The 16,825-nt window shown below is 50.8% G+C and overlaps 1 protein-coding gene and 1 long non-coding RNA gene across 2 annotated transcripts in view; one reads left to right on the top strand and one right to left on the bottom strand.

Moving 5' to 3' along the window:
• Positions 1-16,825, bottom strand: part of OAF (out at first homolog) — a 201,449-nt gene that overhangs the window by 140,072 nt on the left and 44,552 nt on the right. The gene's annotated exons all lie outside the window — the stretch shown is intronic.
• On the top strand, positions 152-10,100 carry LOC310885194. The gene is made up of 2 exons (XR_014574596.1): positions 152-7,227; positions 9,568-10,100. It is a non-coding gene; the product is annotated as an uncharacterized lncRNA (long non-coding RNA).

Genomic DNA, 16,825 nt, shown 5'->3' with positions numbered 1-16,825 from the left:
TACATGCTGCCATAAATAAAAAAAAAATAAAAATAAATCAAACAAGTCTTGCAGAAATAGTAAGGTATTACTAGAGGTAAGTTGGCAAAGTGGAGGAATGATTTCAATATAATCACACTATTTTTTTTTTTTTAATGGCAGCAAGGCTGATTTAGATTAGACGGTGGAAGTGCTATATAATAGTGAGGGGATCTAAGCCCCAGAAGAAGTTGTCCGGGGTTGGGGTGGAATCCACCAGTGAATGGTTTTCCATTCAGCTTGCAAATCCAAGCTCGTGGGAAGCTGCTGGAAACGTGGAAGATGCCCTGAAGAGGCTAAGGTGACATTGAAATCGCCCTTTCCCGAGCATCCAGCACCATGTGAAAAACCTCTCTCCCGTGTTTCTTTACAGGAGGTGCAATAATGAAGTAACTGAATACAGGAGAGACTGGGAGATCCCTCTCCCTCCTCCTCCTCCCTTCGTGAATAACGTCAGCCATTGACCTTTTCAAACACAGTGCTTGCCGTAAAATATTTCCCTACAGTTATCTGCAGTACCGGCGGAGGAAGGGGCTTGGGAGAAGTCTCAAGCTTGCCAGCATGCCGGATAAAGGGCTGGCCGGCTGTTACAACCTACAAGGAAATTTTATGACTATATCTCTGGCATTTAAAATTAATATAGTTATTAAGAGATATCGTTTTACAACGGAATGGCTTTTTAACAAGGTGAATGCCACGAACCCCTGCCTTAGAGGAGAGGAGGAAGAAAGGAACATGGAGGAGCTTTCCCTGCACTTGTGCCTCTTGAAAGAGGGAAGATCAACAGTAGCAGAGGAGCTTTTATGACCGCCTGCACCCCTCAGAGAGGCTGGATTTTAATTTACGTCACTTCTGTGTTTTTAACCCTCCTGCTGTGCGCAGAGGTCCCTGGAGAGCAGGGAAACGGGACAGATTTAGCCCAAGGATGCAGCCATCACACTGTGCTGGCAGGCTGGTGATAGACTACTCCATGGCCAACAAGCCTTACATTCATCTGTGCTTTCAGCCCCTTTTCTCTTGCCCTGGTTTCCTCGGCTATTCAAACAGTATCTCAGCACAAAACAGTGCTCGTCTGAAAGATTTCTGTCTAGGGCTCCAAAAACCATCCCCCAGAGCTAGGGCACAGAGAGGAGGAGACTGCATTGATTTTAATTCACTGAACTTTATTGCTACATTTAACGAAAGGTTTTTTTTTTTTAAATAGAATAAACCAATGAATCAAGAAGTGAAGGCGACTAGCTTTGCCACTGGCTGGAGAGCTGCTGAAACATTCTTCTCACAGCCACCAGATAAAACCCAGCTAACCAAGACACGGGCTATTCACAACAACGACCCTAAAAACACCGCAGACTGTGCTACTTCTGCCAAAGACTGCAAAGGCACCAGAATTTCCACTGTCTGGCCCCAGAAACTGTTTGCACTTTGAGAACATCTCATTCAGGAGCTGGGTTCTCCCCTTGTTTGCACCCACTGAGATGGGGATTAGTTTTGCTATGAGCAGGATGCTATCGAACCAGGGTGTAATTGTGTTCCTTGAGCTGTAGAAAGGCTTTGACACCAGAATATTGTGTAGTGTTTCAATGGTAGAAGCAGTGCTGCACAGCAGGTAAAGCACTATCCAGCAACACACAAGCTCCCAAACCTTGAGATCCCAGTTCCTATAGGCACTGAGTGCTTTGAGGTGCTGCAATGCAATTTTTTAGATTAAGACCATTTAACCATGCAATTCACCTTACAAATAACATAGTTACTGTCGTAGTGTAACATCACAAATCTTTACCTCATCTGCAATCCAGCCCTGCAAAGGACATGGATCATCAGCAAAATCATTAATAAAAGCATTGAATAGCTGTGGACCAAAATAATCCATCCCTGGAGAACCTGCTTGAAACAACCCTGTTTATTGATATTGTTCCTTGAACAACTGCATTTTGAGCTCCATCGCTGAGCCAGGCTCTCATCCATCCACAACGTGCCCTATTAATTCCACCCCGTGAAAGTTTTTCTTAATCAAAATGTCAGGCGATGCCAAGCCAAATGCCTTAGAGGAAACCAAGGATAAGCCACCAACACTGCTGCTCTACCAGCCAGAGCTGGCCATCTGTCAAAAGGACAACAGGTCTATTTGACAAGGCCTGCCTTAGAGGAAACTGTGGTAACTTGCACAAATTCTACGTTGAGCCCCTGATTTGTCGTTGCCCAAGTACCAGATCAGCCATTCCCCCAAGTACCCCAGGTTTGACTTTTCTCTGCTGCCTCTCCCCCCATTTTGGCTTGCCCCTTTCTACCCTTTTTATTCAAACCTCGCAAATCTCAGGAGGATTTGGCAGAATGCTTCAGAGCAAGGACTATGAAAAGGTTTTCATCTCCAGCGAGGCTGGAAGCCGTATAACCACGCCGACATTGCGCCGTGCTCAAACACACGCACCTCGTCTTTCAAAAGGCCTTATTAGCTAAAGTAGCTCTATGGCTTCTAGACACCAGAGCTGGCTCGCGTCCAGCCGGATCAGAACAAGGGCGCAATGAGCTCATGTCTGTCTGCACCTACCCATGTAGATGTTCCCGTAAAGGGGGGAGAGCCTAAATTAACACCTTGCTTGCTAAGTTGACTTCAATGCCTCTGTTTTGTGTATCTCCAGGAGCAGAGTAGAGCTCTAGGTACAATGCAGCTGGACAGCAGGTCCAACTTGAGACGGACAGGAAAATGTTCCTTGTTGGATCGTTTAGACCCATAAAACCATGTGAAAACATCAGCACTGAGACAGTGTAGGCCTAGCGGCAAACTACCTTTCAAGAAACTATATCGATTCTTTTTGTCCCTGCGTTGCATACCCAGGACGTTTGTGGAAATAGCCAACCCCAGCCTCCCCCAGCTATATAACGGGGGCAAGAGGAAGATCTTTTTTTCAAATTCAGACTTCTGAAGTCTCTGTGTTGCTGTCCCTCCGTCATAAAATGGAAACATCTCCCCTAAAACTCACAGCAAAGCAGCCTCCCAGACAAAAGCTGGAGAATCTGAAAAGTATTTTTTCCAGACTGTGTCTTGGCAGGAGATAGCTTCCCTTTTGCGAGCATGACCCAATAGATAAAAAGTGGTTACATTTCAGCTCGATCCTTCAGAAGGCAGTGGGAACACGGGTGTCTCTGAAGGTCAGTGTGCAGCTGTTAGCCCTCCTGGATCCCAGCTTCCAAGAGTTCCCCATCCTGACTTATCGGATCCCCACCTGCACACGTCGAGGTGCTGGTGCACGCGAGACCAGTAGCCCAACGCTCGCCGGGACAGGACAGCAACGCACCTCCTTACTTCACAGGCAACAGGCGCTCCAAGAGCCTTTGCAAGGAGAGGGGATAAATAAGCTCTGAGTGATGGTTTTTAACAACAAAATCATCCTGTGGACAGAGTGTGTAATGAGTTCCAGTCAGAGCAAGTTATGGAGGAATAATTTCCTAGTACCTGGAGCTAGAAACCGCTTCCATGGATGCTTTTTATTCCTGGGTTGTAAATTGATTTTATACATCATTTATCAACGGAGGCCTGGCTATATAATAGGTAGATTTTAATATTTATGCCTCTCCACCCCCACGCTCAGCAAACAAATGGGAACAATAGGACATGGTTGGTGTGACAAGTCACTGGGATATCTCCCCCTGCTCCCAGGTAAGGGTGATGAAGGTCTGCAAGTGACAGATAAACCCAGAGAAATTTGATTACGGGATGCATAAAGAACGACTCCTGTGTTGTTGAAGAGGATTAAAGAAGTGCTGAGGGCCTAAGTTTTGTGCTGTATTTCCATATGCTGCCTTCACAGAAGCAAAGGAGACAGCTTCCACGGAGGGGAGTCCCTTTCCCCCAGTGTCCCCGAGGCTGGGGATCTGCAGCACAAAGCCCGTGACCGTGGCGCTTCCAAGGCTGGGATGGAGGCACTGGGCTGTTGCCTTGCAGTAATTCTTCCAGATCTCAGCAAACAAAAGGAGCCGAATGGAGGCAGCAGGAAAGGTGCATCCCTTTGGACAGAGAGCATGATTTCTGCTCTGCGGACCAGACGTGGATATGGTGTGACAGTAAGTTGTGGAAGGACAGGAAGCAAACTGTCCTTAAAGCTCCTCAAAACCCTCTCCCTGTCCCTCCCATAGTGCTCACCCATCTACAGTGCTCAGTTTGTGGGTTAGCTGCTGGGAAGCAGCTATTCGGAATGTTTTCCCAAACACTTCACGCCTCTGTTTATTTTCATCAAAACTGCAAATAAAGCCTCTGACAAATTCCTCCATTCATGCTTGGGCTATCAGTTCTATTACTGCGCACTCGAACAGGGCTCCCGCAGGAGGATCTTCTGCTAAACCTCACCGCTCGAGGGATGAAACATTAACATTCACCAGAGAAGCCAGGAAAACACATTTACTCCCTACTCACAGCTAAAGCCGTTCTTCGGGCAGCTCCTTAATCCGTGGACAGCGTGGTATTTCACTTCCAGGGGGGAGAAGGACACCCGGAGCTCTCAGGCTGGTTCTGCTTCAGGAAGACAGACCTCACTCACGGGGCACACGGGCAGGCTGCCGACGAGCCCTGTGCTGTCCTCTGCTCCCTGAACCCCTCCAGAGCCATAAACCGAGGGAGTTACAGCTTTCGGCTGCAGTAATTATCTCCCCGTTACTGTGTTGATTAGGTGAAGGATGCTCTCCGCTACATGAAATACTGTATTTGTTTATAGACACAGGTACAATCAGGAAGCATCGCCGCTGCAGCCAACCGCAGCAAAGCAGAAGCAGCTAACACGCAGCTCCCTTCTCCTTCCCGCACCACGCATCGCTGTCAACGACAATACCCAGCTAGCATCCCACGGCAGCACTCTGCTCTGCACCAAAAAGTGCCATTCCCCTTCCCTGGTGAGGGTTAGCCTCGGGAAGACGAAGCATCAGGGGGGTGAGGTGACTTCTGAACCCTCCTCGCTTCAGCCTGAACCCGGAACCCGAGTGCCTTTTCCAAGGGCACGCAGCGGATCCGAAACCGTGCCCGGCAGCCCGAAGCGTGGAGCTGGAAGCTGTGGTTACATCACCACGGCTTAACGCGTTGCTGCGTGGCACTCAGGCGTGCTCGGAGCTTGCAGCAAACGCAGCCAGCGAGGCTCAGCATCACGCTCCTTCCTTAATGGGTTAGGCACCGATTTCTCTGCCTCCGGACCTGGCAATGGGGAAAGCTGTAGGTTCGGTGTGGGGTGGGATGGAGGCTGGAGAGGGGAGGGCAGCAGTGGTTAACCAGGCAGGTAAACAGCCCCGGTTTGACAGCATCCCATAACTTCATCGCCTATTGCCAATAAAGGAGAACATCAGAGAAAATTCAATTGAAAGGACAAGGCATAATGTAGGTAATGTGATGTGCTCGTCACAATCTCAGGCTCCAGGTAATGAGCAGCTGACAAATGCCCTGGAGAACGGGAGCACTGCACGCAGGAGGCAGAAATACGGGGTTCTGCTTGGTGCTGGGAGGAAGGCATGAGGATCCAGGACAGCCTGGAAGTGCCCCTTACGCTTTTTCCCATTCTGCCTCTTAGCTTGGGCTTTTCCCCTGCTATTTCTTCACAGATTTTAGCGAAACTTTCCCAGTTCCTGTGAATCTGAAGGCCTTTGAAGAGCCGTGTGGCTCTGCTCAGTCTCTTACCTTCAGATCTTAATGTCCTGTCTCCTGACAGATGCTAACTTAGCGATGGCTAAGTGGGTGGAACCTGTTTATTGCTTTCTACAATGAGATGGATTTGAAGTTACTGGCTAATTAGACCACAGATAAATTCAACATTTGCCTGGAATCATCAATAGTATTAAAACAGTAAAAGGCCAGATATGACAGATGGAGCTTACTCAAGATTATATAGCATCACTTTTCTTCCCTTTTTTTTATTTTAAATACTTCTAATGGTCCCCCTCTGAAGATTTCTGACACTCAATTAAATAACTACTCAGAGCCAGAAATCTCCTTGGCTGGTTATGAAAGGTGATGGTGAAAGAGGGAGGTACAGAGATCCACCCAAAACATAATAAACTCTAATTTCCAGGCCATGGGCTACTCTATAAAACTCCTGTAGCTGCCTACCAAAGGAAATGGACCAGAGGAACGAGGTCAGCATCCCTGACCTCCCAAATGACTCCTGCAGCAGAATGTACTAGCAAGAGTCATCCAGTGATGAAGACCACAGATGAAGGAAAAGGGAAAACGTACTTGGATATTTGTCTGTTCCTTCTCAATTTAGCACTGTCAACAGAGGTACTGCTTTTTCTAGTTACCTCATTAACAGAAAGAAAAGGAAACATAATTTAATCTATTGTTAAATATTCAAACACATCCCTGCATACAGGATTATAAAGGAGACAAGGTAACGTCAGATAATCTTCACCATCTACGTTCTTCCTTATGTATTCAGTTTGCTCAGGGAGTGTTTTAGAGGAGAAATAAAAAATATAATAATAAAAAAAAAAAAAGCTCCAGACTGCACAGTGCCTCAGAGGACTTGCGGGAGAACGGCTGTCACCCCGAGAGAGCTGTCCTTCAGAGTGACAGGCACCTCCTAAAATCAGGGCACGTCCCTCGCCGTACCCTGGGGCACCTCCTGGCTGGAGGGGAGCACGGGTGAGAGCGCAGCGCTGTGAAAGGGAAAACGCTGGCAGTGGGATGGAGACAAGGCAGTGGGGGATGCTGCTTGGGCTGACTTAACTCAAGGAGACAGTACAGGGGTTATTCAAGGCTGCTCTGGGGAGAAACACGCTGTTTTAGCCGGCCAACCCAGAAAACCTGCTTTGTCAGGCTGGAACAGCTTCCTGCCCTCCCGCCAGGGGCTTCCAAGGTCACCCCATGGAATTATTAAGCACGAGGAGCCTCTGAACTTATTTAGCTTGACACGTCAGCTTGGTCCTACAGGCCGCGGGCCGACGTCTCGGGGGAGCTGCAGCCCGTGGCCGTGGTGGGAGGGCGGCCAGGAGAGCAGCGCGGAGCCACGGCTCTGCCCCGGGTGACACCGGCCTGACAAACGTCACTGCAACGCAGCCGGGAAGGGAGCTGAGCCGCCACGGCCCCGTCCCTCCAGGAGCCTGCCGAGCTTATCCAGAGCGATGCGTTTAACCGCTCCGTTTAACGAAAGCGACGGCGTTGGAGGAGGAGGCTGGGCTTGGAAACGGAGCCTTCCCCGGCACCCCCTGCAGCAGCGGGGCTGGTGGATCAAGGTCAGGTCGGTTTTAAGACACGAGGAGGGGTTTCATGGGCTGGGTCGCGTGCCTGCAGCTGGCTGACAGGCTGCTCGATAACCCACCCACGTCTCAGCGCATCAGCCTGAGCTCTCGGGTGTTTCCTCAAAGAAAAAGGAGCTGGAGGTACTGGACGGGGAGCAGGAGGTCTAGGTTTATTCCCAGCTCTGCCACTAAGCCCTGCAAGATCCCAGGTAAGTCACTTAATCCTCCTGGGCCCATAAAATACTTGGGGGGAAAAAATCAGCATCACCCTTGTCTGTGCTGGCCATTTGTGACTCTTTGGATGCAGAGCTTGATGTGATGGAGGACTGGTGTCCACGGGAGCACTGGTGGAGCACCAGTAACCATAGTGATCGAGGCTGGAGCACGTATGAAGCCGTAGCTAGAATTGCTGTTTCCCAAGGCAAAACGAGAGCAGAACACCATGGGTGAGACACGCATGGCCCAGCGAGTAGCGCCAGGCCTGGCACCGAACTCAGCGAGAAGCGGGGCTGCTGCCTTCCTGCACAGGCCCCCAGCCGTCACGTTTTGCCTCATCACAGCCCAAACCGAGACAGCGAAGCAGTGCAAACTGTCATCCCTGCCCCATCTCCATCCTCTCCTCGCCGTTCTCCTCCCCCCAGCCCCAGCAGCACTGCTTTGGTCTGGGACCAAATCCATCCCTTGGCACCCTGGCAAGCACACGGCCTCACATCACTGAGCTGGCTCTGCAGGGCCCAGCCTGGCACCAAAGCCTTGGGGAGCACGATCTAATTTCCCAGCCCTCCTTCTCCTTTTCCCCCCCTGACTTCCCATTAAGCTCCTATTAGCCTAATCCGCAGCTTTAGCCAGCAGATCTGCGGTTCCCTGGCAGCAAAAATTCTCCTGTGAATGGAGACCAGGTCACAAGCCCCGCAGTTAACTGCAATGACAAACGTCCTGGTGCACGTCCACGCTCCTTTCTCTGGGGTATTTTGTGTTACCAGGTGGCAGATCCCTAAACACCGGTGCTGAGAAGGATGCACAGCACTAAATTTGCCCCGATAACCGCTGGCTTGCAGGGCAGGGGGTCATTCCTCTCCTTGCTGTGCCTGTCTCCAGCGTTACACCTGCACGCAACCAATTCTGCCCCTAGATGGAGAAGCACACCCCAGCTGCCTGCTGGTGCATTCGTAACCTGTCTCTCCAGCCTCCAAAAGTGTCACTCACGGGCAGAAGTGCCACCTGCCTCCTTCGGGCTGGGCACGAGAAGGGGGTGAAGTGGAGAGGGAGGATGCCAGCAGCTTTCTGCACTCATTAGATTCAAGGTGGTGCTACGAAAGAGAGGACACCAACCCTAAAAGAGAACGGGCTCTTCCCTGCTGCGGTTCAGCACCTATACTGCAGGCCTCAGCTGGGTTGTCTGATTTCTGTCAGAATAGTAACAATAAATCCTATACAACGCCTCATCCCAAGTCAGGAGCAATTGCTATTAAAAGCGCTCACATGTACGTTATTTAGGGACCTTTGTTAGCATCCCGGGGGCTCAGGGGAGGGTGGATACTGAAGTTAAACCAAAACCAGGCTCCATCACAGCAACTGGCCTGCAGGGCAGCACAGGGCAGAACCTTAAATGCCTTTAAACTACGGATTTAAGGATCACACAAGAAAGCAACCAGTCCTGGGGTGGAACCTGGCACCGAGCTAGCAGCGAAGTGACACTGTGATTTAGGGCCTTGCCTCCTTTTGATGCTGCACTGAATGGCAGCCAGGGAGCTTTAGCAAGCACCAAAGCTTGGTGCTCCTCCACGGCGGGGCAGAACCTCCACGTCTGCGAGCTCTGCAAGGAGTCCCTGATAGCCTCATTCACCAGGCCCTCGGGAAAGAAATGAGGTTGAACTTTGTATTCATTGATTATGGCTTCTCCAGACCTTTAGTAACTCTAAACACTTGCTTTTCACCTGATCCCTTTATTCTCTCTTTTTTTTTTTCCTTGAACTGAGCTGCCAGAAATCATTTTTCTCAGCTCATAAACACATTTCCATTTAGGAAAAGAAAGTAACCTTTGCTGCAGAATTGCTTCACCCTTCTTCGCTGTGAGAGCTCCTATTCTTCTCTTCCCACCAATTCTCTCTCCCAAGGGAGGTGGGAGCTGCAGGCAGGGAAGGGGGCTCGGCGTGCGCTGCAGCTTCCTCCTCCTCGAAACATCCTGCTTGGTGCTAACAAAAGCCTCAAAGTGCGCTCCGAGTGACTGTTTATTGAGAAATTGTTACCGAGAAATGGTTGATGAAGGAAATTCATAGAGGGACATGCAGCCTTTTTAAACGCCGTACGTGAACCAGTGTTTCTGCTTTGCAGGTGGGGAGCTGAGGCACAAAGGGATGAAGAAACTCATCTGTGGTGAAGTCAAGGAAGCTGTGTCAAAGCTACACCCATTTTCCCCTCTCTGAACCTGCCTCCTTTCTACTCTCTCCCAGTGCTCTTTTCTGATAGCCTAATTGGCTATCACGACAGCACTTTCTGGATCTTGAAGTATTTTTATATTTAGCATCCTCTACTGCAGGGAAATCTCAAAGGCGCTTGTTCGCTTTGTTCCGTTTTCAATGGAGAACAACACAGCACAAACTGGTTTCAGTCATTCTCGAGGCAGGATGGAAAATGGGGATTGTCAGGCACATAGCAGCCAGACTGTAGGAATGGAAGAAGATGCCTGCCCCTATTCCACGTCTGCTTCCATATACGAAAGCATAAAGCTTTAGATCCTTGATACTTTGTCTTCTCTCAAGACAGTAATAAAATGCATTCATTACTCCTACTTCAGTGGATGGAAAAATGAGGAGAAAGTGGCTGTTTATTAGATGTCGAGAAATATCAAACCCTTTTAACTTGTACTAAAAATAAAAATAAAAAAAGAAAAAAGGTAATTTTCCAGGAAGCTCCTGTCGCTATTTGAAGACAGTAAAAAAGACTGCTTTTACTATCTGCTTTATTTATGGTTACTTCACAACGACACAGGCAAGTGCATTAGTTGCTCAGCCACTTCCCTGCTGCCTTCGTAAAGACAAAGGAGAAATCTAACAGGTTGGTTAGGAGCCCAGCTCGGTACTCAACCAAGAGTGGTCTCCATGCACACGTCTTGGGAAATTGGGAAAATTGGGAAAAGGGAGCTGTGGTGCAGAGTTAACGGAGACCTACACAGCTTAGGCAGCGGGGTTTAAGGAGAGAGACCAACCAAGGAGGGAAGAGGTAAAGTGGTTTGTCTAGGATTTCCTGCCTCTTTCTGGGATTATGTTGGTTTTAAAACTGTTAAATGAGAATATCTCACTAAGATGGGCGTACAGTGCTGTCAGCCACAGGAAAAGGGAGCTAAAGCATCAGCCACGCTGCCCGAGCCTTAGTTCAGGCTTGAATTCTCTAGAGCCAAGAGAATTGAGAAGCAGCAAAGTTACAGAGAGGAAAGTTGTTCTCAGAATGTGACTGACAGCCTCAGTTCCCATCTCAGCTGAGGATCACAAGGGCCAAGGCCAGTCAAGTACCAGAGACAATAAAAAAGTGGGTTTTGGACTCAGATCCAGAACATTATGGCAGACTTGCTTCGGGATACTTCAGCATCAGGTTGAGGTGAGATCCCAGAGCAGGACAGAAACAGGTGGAAAACTGCAGCCCTCCTACAGGAGATCGGCCGTGGGGCCAGGACGCCGGGGAGGGTGTAAGGATCCAAGGGAGCTGGTTTGGATTTAGTGTCCCTGCCTAAGAAACTTGCTATAATTGAAACCAACCCTTGGCTTCAACGCCAGCAAACGCTGGAGGACAAGGCTCTCAAGAGAAGGGAACGGCAACCCTATCAGTGCTCCTTCGGCACCCTTTCCTTTTCCCATATTTAAGAACAAACAAAACCAACTCAGCTGCATCCCAGCCTGTCGAGCTGGTGCCAGCAGAGCCTCCTAGGTGATACTACAGGAATTTGCCCAGACCAGCATGTAATATTGCTTGGAAAGAGTACGGGATGGGGATCGGAGGAAAGGGGCCCTGGACAAAGCAATATTCCCTCCTGAGCTCTTCAAGGAGCCCAGGCCATGCCATTTAGCATGGAGACTACATCCACTTCAATAAATCCTGAGGAATTTTTTCGGTATTTGATATAGATTTTTTGATCACCTTGTACACACACTGTGATACAGCACGGGGCTTTCTTGCTAGCGGGCACAGACAGTGCTTAATTAAGTGGCTTAGCTCTGCAGTTATTTATACTGCACACGATGATCTGTGGATCCAGCTCCGCATCACTGGGGTCCTGTTGGCTTCCAATAGCAAGTGCTTAAAGAGATTGGAGGTCTTTTATACGCAGCTGTTTAAGGCGAATGAACAATACATCCCACGAAGGTTACAGGAGCCAAAAGGAAATGACAGAAGCGATGTGGCCAATAAAACCCGTTTCTAATAATTCAGGATGGACTCGGAGCTATCCCAAACATCCCGCTACGAGGCAGAGAGTTAATATGCCATTAACCCATCAGGAAACCAGCAAAGCGGGATGAGACCAGGAAACTGATGGCGTGCTACAGCCGCAAAGGGAACGGGGAGCAAAGCAACGTGTGAGGAAAGAAAGGTCGGGAGCATCAGGATCTGGGCCAGTGCCCTGCCCAAAGGGTAAGAGCTGAGGTTTGTGCTGCCACCTGCTTGCTTCTACCTTTTAATGAGATTTGCAAACATTCTCCACCAGAGGACTTGTAGCTGTCCTACACCTTTCTGGCCCCTGCACCTGCCTCCGAGGAAGAAGCAGGTTGGCATAGCAGGTATCATATGCTGCGGGAGGAGGGCAACAGGCTGCTGCTGCGGCGGGGGTCACCTGCTCAACGTCTCACTTCCCACCGCAATCTGCCCGACACCTGCTTACTCAAGCACAGCGAGAGCCAAGCTGTTCTTTCCCTTGTGCATGCCCCATCTGGCCCGCCAGAGCTTCAGACACGGGTCTGGGGAAAGGAGAGGAACGTCCTCCAGCATCTAGGGGGAAGGCACAGGGCATGGCAACCTTCCCTTGACTGGAGGGTGAACGTGGGAGAAGCTGGGGGAGAGGGAAAATGAGAGTATAGGGGGTGTGTATTTGCAAAGGGGTCTCTTTACAGAAAAAAACTAACTGTCCAATCTGTTTATTAGCAGGTGAATAGCTCTTGGTAGTGGTTCTCCAGCCCAGTTAAACTAGGAAGGCTAAGGGGCTTTTTGGGCTGACTCCAAAATAAACGTAATCACTTGGGTTATTCACAAAATAACTATCCTGACTTTCCCTCCAGGCAGGTGCTCTGCTGAGCAGCCACAGACCTGGGACAGCCAGGAGCAGGCTGTTATTTGCACCCTCCAGAGCAGAGAAGTGATTAAGATAGTGATTAAGATTTGTGTTCATCCAGCACCCGGCACACCTGGGAGCTGGTGAAGAATGAAACTGGGACCATCCCCTGTAAGTAAAACCAGACCTAGACCTTCTGCTTCTCATTTTGTCCCAAATAAGACCCCCTTCTGCATTGTGGTTTATTTTTCACGTGTGGCTCTCTCGTTACAGTCCCGGAGTGTAGCACCCAGCATCCCGACCTCTGGTGGGACCCAGCAGCGCTGCTGGAATACTGATGCATGGGAAGAGGGGCTTGGTTCCCCCATCCTGCACCCTGACCCAGCACCACAGCAGGATTGCTTTCAGAGAAATGGTGCCTTGCAAGCAGGCTGCACGGGGGGAGAGATAATATTACCTGCCAAGCGTCACATCGCTGCTCTGGCTAGGGACAATTGCGTATCGTGGCATTCAGCACCTGCGACCACAGCGGCTGTTACAGATGAAAGAATACCCAGCTACCCAGCTGAGAAATTGTGTCGGTACAGGAAGGAGCTGCAAACAGCAATAAGGCCACAAGGAAGCATCCTTTCCGAGTAGAAGGGTCTAGAAGCTTCTGCAAAGATAAGAGTCCTTCTGTGCTAGGCACTGCACGCATCCGTAGGCAGAAACAGCCCCTGCACGCTGAGCCTGCTGTCTACGGGTAGGAGGAGGCAAGCATGGAGTAGGTGATGGGATTTATTTTGTGGAGATGAGTTAAGAGCAACGAGGCACCGGTCCCTGCCTTAACACAGCCAGCACACCCCACCAGCAGCTGCCAGCAGACTCAGAGCCCCACCACGCAGCAGCAGGGTCTCGGCTCCCTGCCCACCACACTTCTTCCCCGAGGCATCCTGCCAGGTCATTCTGCCCAAACACCAAAGGAGAACCCCCTCGGGCTCTGAGGGAGGGCTCCCACCCCTTCCCACCCTCAGCTCTGTAAGGCACACAGCCCTGCCCCTCGTCCCTTAGCACGCGGGCTGGCTTGGAGCAGAGAAAACACAGCCAGGGCTGGGGGGAGAAAGGGCAACCACCAAGCCTAAAAGCTCCCCAAGCCTCAGAACTCCAGGCAGAAAATCTCCGACAGGGCTCAGGGAGAAGGGAAGAGAAAAGCAGCCCCGCCAGGCTCTGCAGCCCCATCTGTCTCTGCCAGGAGCAGGCACACCGGGCGCTAAGGAGTGTGCTGTCAGATGTTTTTCCTCTGCTGATTGATGGCGTTTCCAGAGGGTTATTAACTGCGCTGGACTCTAACACTTTGGGGTGATCTATGGAGCAGTAGCAGCTTTAAAGTATTTGGCACTCCAGCCATGGATTATAGAAAAGAGTAAAAATTGAAGCAGTCGCTCAGAGCATCGCCATCTGTCAAGGTGTGTGTGAGCATGTGTGCGCGGACACCGGAGCAGAGGAAGGGCAGCTGGCTGGCGCAATGCATCACCTCCGAGCAACAAAGACACTCCGATTTGTTTCCAGAGGCCTCAGCTGCTCGCAGGAGTGAGAAATTGGGTGACCGCGCTCAGGAAACCAAAAGGAGGGGAAGGAGAAGCAGAGTTTGGGGAATAGAAATGTCAAAGGAGGGGCTGGCTCAGGGATGCTGTCTCAGAGGCTGCGGGCAGACGAGGACCTCGGGTTGAAGGCAGGCAGCCCTTACTTCTAGCACATGAGGAAACCACACAGCAGCACGAGGCTAACCCTCTCTTTTTCGGAAGCTGAGCAGCTGCGGTGCTTGGACCACCTCGTCCAGCACTTCCCAAGGCAGGCGAAGGCACAGCGGGGCTTCCACCCCCAGCTACGTGCATTTTGCTTAAAGTAAGCTGGTGTGCAAACTGGGCGAAGACAGACCAAGGCTGAAATATTCCCCAGGCACACCTGGCCTGCCACTTAGCCCCGCTCTGAAAACAGAGTTATGATGCTTCAGCAGGAAAAGTGCATGACTTGAGACCCAAATCACGTTATCTTGAGGATAAAACAACTTATTTTGAACAGTTCTCGCACCTGGATTGTGATATACTACCGTACAAGAGTCACAGTCCCAAGACTGCCTTCTGCAGCACCCTGAGTTTATCAAGGCATAAAAAAAAACAGAGCCAGCCCCACGTTGGTGCTCCCTGACTAGTCGTGCAGGCCTGGATCCGCACACCGCCCCTTCCCTCCCTCTCTTCCTCCAGCCGAAACTACTCGAATTCAGTGCTAATGCATAAATCATTTCAGTAACCACGAATCTGACTCCCAAAATACTTAATTGCAGAATATTCACCCGCTACGAAACGCTGCCCTGTTCCAGTTTCAGGGACCTAATGAAATCGCGGTGGAAATTGGGGGGAAAAAAAGCATTTTTCTAGCACGAGCAGAGCTGACCTCAGCACATTTGCTCACCGATAACCATCACGCGGAAGCACTGAGCGCCCCGAGGGGAAGCTGCTGCACGTGCCATCAGTCCCCAGCTTTTTCCTGGCTGATGGAACTCCTCAAACCTCTGTCATTGTATGGACACGTTCACGGATAGAAATGACTTGACCAGCTACAAAATCCCCCTCCCTCACCCACTGCTCTCCAGGAAATAAAACTGCAAGGAATCACAACGTGTGGGCTCGGCTGCTGGAGGAGCTGTGGGCAAGCCACGGCGCGAGGCGGTGGGAGCCTGGAGTTATGAAAGGCGACAGCTATTGCTGTTGGACAGCATTTGAAAATGTGAGTAATCATCAAGGTGTCATTTGTATTCTTCCTCTGATCAAGGCAAGGAAGCGATGGACAGCAAAACATCGGCTTCTGCGGGGGAAACAGGCGGAGGTGCCAAGGAACCCACGGCGCTGGCTGTTAGGCATCCAAAGCACTCTCCAGCTGTCAAGAGAAATTTAACTGTTTATGGCCTCCTGTTCCTGAGAGCCGTTAAAAACAAACAAACAACAGCTGCTTCCTTCTTCCCGGCATCTAGCGGGGCTGGGTTTGCTCATTATTAATTCCATTTGGCAGCTACATCACAGGGGTACAAAATCCTCGTGTCCCAGACCTCGTGTTAGACGCTCGGCGCTCCTCCAGCAAACACGCGCTGGCTAACCCGGCGTGCTCGGCGCCTCGTGGTGCTAACTGCAACGCTTCCACCCAGGCGCATCCAACAGGTTTTTGGTGCAGAAAGCAATCCATTTTCCCTGTCCGGGTGGGAAGTGATGCACAGCAAGCAGCAGGCAGCCTGCCCCCCGGGTGCTGCTGACCCTGTGAGACCCCAAGCAGCTCACGGCACGGTGCTCTGCATTCCCACGCCGGCGTCAGCTCAGTCATGCAGTCTGATGGCCTGGGATAACGGATCCCAAAGCTCCTGGGAAGGCACAGTCAGGGGGTTGAGGGTGCAAGAATCAGGGTGAAAAAGTCCTGAGATCAGGCCAGCTTTTGGCACTGTTACACACGGGGATATTTACAGAAAACCGATAGCTCGTCACGGTGTTATCTCCGAACAGAAGCCACATGCCCCATCGGGATGTGCCCACCTGACTTCCACGTGCTTTGGAAATGTCATCCCCAGCCACTGTGAAATCAAAAGGCCAAAGGAGGATTTCAGGAGCCCGAGGCTCAACGTGAGCAAAGGGAGCTGCTGCTGCCGGTGCTTGCAGAGGGGTTTGCCCTAAGAGGTGTAGGTAGGGTCATTGGTCCCAGAGGAGCAACGAATCCTACGGAGCTCTGCTGCCTCTTCGGAACAAAGTGGGAGAATCTGTGCTCTGCCAAGACCCGTGTAACCCTGCTCCCCTCTGCTCAGAAGCATGAAATATTTAATCAGCGATTAGCTGAGGCTGTCACATTGTCCCTGTCCCTAAGAAGGGGAGCACTTGCTATACGCAAGTAAAGAAGAGAACAGAAGATAGATGCGGCAGAGGAAAAAATCTCAGGGGGTGCCCAGTTGAAAGAACACAACTCCCCTGCACAAAAGCCCATCCCCTGCCTGGCTGGGATCCTTTCTTGCAAAGCCCCAGAGCCCAGTTCCCCCCTGTAACATCCCAGTTCAGTCCCTACCCAAGCCTTCTATCAGCTCAAATGAGAACAGCCTCTGAGAATCTGCCCCAGATTCCTTGCTATGCCAAGGGAGGTAGGCAGAAGAATCTGGAGTCAAGTTTGTGCTGGCGAAAATGTCCGTGCAAGGCAGGAGAGAGGGACAGAGCCAGTTTGACAGCCTTCCTCACAGAGCAGCACTGCTGGCAGGTCAGCACAGCATCCTGCAGAGCTGGGCCCCAGCATTTATCACCCCCACGCCCGCCCCCCGGGATG

Source organism: Anser anser (genome assembly GCF_964211835.1).
Source record: "Anser anser genome assembly, chromosome: 22".
NCBI classification, from domain to species: Eukaryota; Metazoa; Chordata; class Aves; order Anseriformes; family Anatidae; genus Anser; species Anser anser.
This window is presented reverse-complemented; position numbering and strand designations above follow the sequence as displayed.